Here is a 5,465-nt window from a genome sequence, read left to right on the forward strand (position 1 = left end):
GCTGGCATAGGAGGTTTCATAGTGCCTCTTCCTTAGCGATATATTTCCGATCTTACAGTTTACTAACGCTCCTCTTTAGAAAGCAAAGCGATAATGTTTTTGCCTGGCTGTGTGTGTGTGTGTGTGTGTGTGTGTGTGTGTGTGTGTGTGTGTGTGTGTGTGTACATTACATCTCATGAACGTCTTGAGCTGTTAACATGAAACCTTCAGGGTATCGAGATATGGCCAAAATCTTGGCCGAGTTTGAAATTGGGCGCCCGGGGTCAAGGTCAAGGTCACCAAAATGGCTGTCAAAGGTCAACTAGTTTATATCGCCCGCCTTTAGCACCATTATATCTCATGAACGGCTTGATCTATCAGCACGAAACCTTCAGGGTATCAAGATATGGCCCATATATTGGACGTGGCCAACAGCATATTCTAGCGGGCGATTAGCATTCGGCTCCCAAATGCTTTTCTTTCATTGGTCTGTTTCATATTGACTGGCATCAAAGAAGATTATTCAAGTGTTATACACATAATATTTCCCTGAGGATGACGCGTTACGAAATCTCCGAGACTAACTATAAGTATGGCCCCAAAAGACAGTGGGATAACGGGGTAAGAATGTACGTTACCTGAACTGACACTGCACTGCGCCAGCCACGTAGCAGAGAGAGAGAGAGAGAAAGAGAGAGAGAGAGAGAGAGAGAGAGAGAGATCACATTGGAAGTGTTCACCTCTTACACTCATTTCCACACGAAGGACGTCAAGTAAGGGTGGCAAAAAGCGGCAGACTCAGCTTCAGGTTAGAGTGAATGGGATCGAAATTTGGTGGACAACTAGGGACAAAATTTCGTCTACTATTCTAATGCGTCTCTTCAGAATTACCTGTCATATCCGTCAGTTTTTTTTTTTTTTTTTTTAAATTCGCCGAGTCGTTTATCTCTGGGCGGAGAAACATACCAAGCCTCTCTTAACGCAGGAGCACAGAAATAATAGCCAGCAGAGGAAAGCGAGAAGTAGGAACGGAGAAATATTGGGCGAATCCCGACCGTACCGATCCCGTTGCAGTGTTTAGAATTGCTTGTCTGTATATTTGCCTTCACTTACACAGCTGCCAGACACTTCACGATCATATCACACTGAACACTGGACAAAAAAACAAAAAAATAAATAAATAAAAATAATAAAAACACTAAAAAAAAAAAAAATGTGTTGATAGTTAAATGTTGTAGACTCGTTTCCCATAATAGCTGGATAAGAACCTTTTTATATTATCATCCCTACGTCAAGTGGGGTTGGTGGAGGATTAGTGCCCCTCCCTGTAAAACAATTAACTCTAAGCCCTTGGCCACCCTGTCTGGGATACATGGCGTCTGGCAATGGATGGATGGATGGACTTTAATATTCACTCTAATTTGATTGTGAAGTGTTCGATAGTTGTACTAGTGAAGGCACACGTATATACATGCAGTCGTGCGCACAACTTGAGCTTGGGATCATTTATACGCATTATCCCTGATACATCAACACATTCAGCCAGACGACGTCATATTCATTGTATTCTTGTTGGCACTAGACGATTTCATTCACCTCAGGAACAGCCCCCTGGTAGTAACGACATTGATGAGGATATTATCTAGCAGTTATAACCCTTTCAGTTGGGCTAGTCTCTCTCTCTTCAGCTTAATAAATGCCCAAAGTAGCAGGAACATAATAAAAAAGGGTCATGGCATTCAAGGTGTTAGTAGACTTTATCATAGTTCATAATGGTCAGAGATGTACAGTCAGGGACAAAAGCATGTCTTTTACTCACCTCCCTGTCGCATCGTATCAAAGAGAATCCATTGCTGGCAGCAGATCAAACCAAACTCTCTCAGCTAGAGGTATATTAGCCAACAGAGGAAAGTGAAACGTAGAAGAGGTGAAATATTAGGCGGACTTGTGTCCCCGACACTTCAGAATCCATAAGTAAACTAGAGTGCTTTGTTTTAATGCTTAGAAATGTTTTCCAAGCTCTTATTTCATTCGTCATATTATCGGCGCGTTCACTGCCTAATCACACTCGCATTAAACGTCAACACTAAGCAGACTAACCCCGGACGTCTACTGTACACTCCTGATGGGGCAATAATGAATTGGATGGTAGTTTGTTAGATAGATCTACGTGCTCATTATATGATTATGAGGTAAACATCTCTGTGTGGAAGTTTTTAAGTGTGTGTGTGTGTGTGTGTGTGTGTGTGTGTGTGTGTGTGTGTGTGTGTGTGTGTGTGTGTGTGTGTGTGCAGCATTGCAGTTATCGAGACATGTACATGATATCAGTGGTAGTTTTCGGCCAGGGGAAGTATTTATGAAGCATCGTGACCAACTATCACGATAACCAAGTTTCCATACCAATAAATTATTACTGCATCAAATGTCATATTGTTGGGTCATGTTTTCTACTTTAATGTTCCTTCCAGTTTGGCTGTGAAGTGTTTGGCAGCTGTACGAGTCAAGGGAAAAGTATAAACAAGCAAACTTACAACGAGTATACGTAGGAAGGTTTATGTATACCTGCCAAGAACACGACTGCATAGTTTACCGCCGCACCTTACCTAAAATTGCTAAAGTTGCTGGTGGTTAGGGCGAATTAACCACTTTACTACAATGACTTAAAGTTTGCTTTGTTCTTGCTACCTCTGTGAGATTTTATTTAGCTCAGGGAAGGATTTTTGTGGTGAAGGGGTAAATGATGGTTATATCTTATGTCCATCATTTTGAAAAGTCTCTCTGAAGCTGAATGATATTGTTTTTGGATGACTTGAATAACATCAAACATACATCATCGAAATGAGGGGGATAAAGGAAACGAAACCTGTTTTTCAGGTCGGAATTTCATGAAGGTCACATCAAAGAGAGTAAGGTACAGTTGATTTCAGCACTACACAGTACAGAGGCTTCATGTATCAACTTTTTTACATTCAGAGGGAATGCTCTGTTAATACTATAGTCTGGTTAATTTAGGCACTTTCAGTTTTCTTGACTCATTCTCAGCTGAAAGATCGCGTAGTGTTGGTCATAAGAGAATATTAGAGTTGTTTCCACCACGAGAGGGTAAAGAGGTTGTTCCAGGAGGTTTATGTAAACATACCGTGATTTACAGAAACTCATAGCAGTTATGTTCATATACTTCCCACTATACCACGGACTAGTGAACTCAACTGCACCTCTCCTCCTCCCTGACACCTGCCTCATGTTTGGTGAACTTTCAATATGTGGCTGAACTGTTGCTCCACCTGCCAGCCTTCGGGATCCAGCGTTCTTCACCCACGTCACGAATTTCTGAGACACTGTTATTCTGACTGCAGCCTCACTTAATTATGTTCCCATGTCGAACACCCATTACGAAAGTCTGGTGAGTTTGCACTGAGGGCCGTATTTTGGGCGGTATAAGGATGATCCTCAGCACCTCATCCTTACCGATTTATTTTAGCACATCATACATTTATAGTCACTGTTATTCTCTTCGACAAGAAGAGTATGTTTTCGCCCATGTTTGTATGTTAGCAGGGTTACTCGAAAACTAAAAGAGAGTTTTGGACCAACTTTGGTGTGTAGATAACCTATGTCCCAGGGAACAACTGATTAACTTTTGGGACCGATCCGGATCGTATTACAGATTCTGGATCCGGAAAACATTTTTTGTGAAACCCTAATCAGTGATGAGAAAACCTAACCCATTATGAAGAGTGGTTTGGAAATTACGTTGCCCTTGTCGGAGAGATGCACTCCACTGACTGTCCCTCTAGTTTATGTAAAGTCTGTCAGTATTTCGTAAATAAAAGATAACAAGAGAACATTATGGCGTAATGCCACAATTAATCGCCCAAGAAAAATATACTGGAAAGCCTGCTACGCTGACGAGAATACGGGCGTTGGTGCAGAGCCAGTTCCATCCATCAGAAGTCTTGCGTAGTGTTGTCAACAACAGACGCAGTACTTGATGTCAGTTAATTATCCGGCCTATAGTAATGGCCTTATTGCTAATTTGTGTCAATTTTCTCCCAGTCGTGTCGTTGTTTTTCTTATTTTTGCAGTGGGTTCACCTTCATTCTTAAACCCTTCGCTACAATTATTTTTAGACGCGGGAACAACTTTGACTGGCCCTGTCCGTCAGTCACTCCCTCAAGTTTTTCGCACGTGAGGTGCTTCACTCCTAGAGATTTTAGCAAAGTTCTGTATTACAGCCCTGATGGTCCTGCATCCATACTCGTAGTTATGTACTTGTTGTATGGAAATATTTTTCCCACAAAAACATATTATTCAGCACAGGACACACCTCTCGTAGTGAATGGGTTAACGGGATCGTTGGTGAGACCATAATCATCATCTGGGCGGTTTTTAAGTGCCTTTCGAGAATTCGTAAGACCACTTCCTTAGTTATTTATTTTGTGTATTATACCCCAATATACTCTTCTATGTTATTGATATAAAGCACGTCAGCACTACAACGAAAGAAACAGCATACACGTGAATGTTAAACTGTGATATGCAAAATGAATCGCTTAAGAAAGAGATGCTACGCGGCCTACTGTGCCGCCTTGAATTCAGTTCTGTCTTGCCGTCTTCCTTGCGTCCGCGTAATTGATATCAGAAGCACCCACGACTCCTTAACTACGAGGAGTTTTCTATTTAATTCAGATAGGTTTATTCACCTTAGGGAAGATTTTTTTAGACGGAAAGGTTCGACACCGCTTCATTAACTCCTCCATTGGGGGCTCACCTGATCTAGATAGTCGTCTGGCGGCAGCAGCAATATATAAAAAGTCCTCTGGCTGAAAGGGTTAAAATATTGTGGGGTTTATGACTAACTCCAGTAAAGGGAAGAGAAGACGGAGCACACGGCGAAGAAGTAATTTGTAGTTTATTGTTGCTGCGACCAATCAATTATATTCACCTCAAGAGAAACGTTTCGAACCGGAAGGGTTAGTTAACCTTTACAGCCTTCATCAACCCCCTCACCACCATAGCTTTCACGTAAGCCGAATAAAATAACCTGCAGTAGCAAGAATGTAATAAAAATGGCATCCTAGGGCGAAAGGTGTTAACATGCCGGGACAGTATATTGTAGGTTGGGGACACACACACACACACACACACACACACACACACACACACACACACACACACACACACACACACACACACACACACACACACACACACACACACACACACACCTCGCACTAACATCCACTATCCATACTGAATACGTGCTAGGGCTGTCTTAGTCCGGGCTGGTGTAATAGTATTAGCAGGTGTGTTCTTACGACGTGTCGAGTCAGTCGACGAGTCCGGAAGACCAGTAAGGTCTGTTTTAAACAAATTCAAATAATCAAACTGATCTCCACAGCCTGAGATCAAACTGCCGTCCTTTCAAACAACACACCACTTTTTAAACCACTCTCCCACCATGTCTCTTCCCTTCGTTTGGTGTT

Source organism: Coenobita brevimanus, chromosome 18 (genome assembly GCF_032717465.1).
Source record: "Coenobita brevimanus isolate Jiangsu-jjx chromosome 18, ASM3271746v2, whole genome shotgun sequence".
Taxonomy (NCBI): Eukaryota; Metazoa; Arthropoda; class Malacostraca; order Decapoda; family Coenobitidae; genus Coenobita; species Coenobita brevimanus.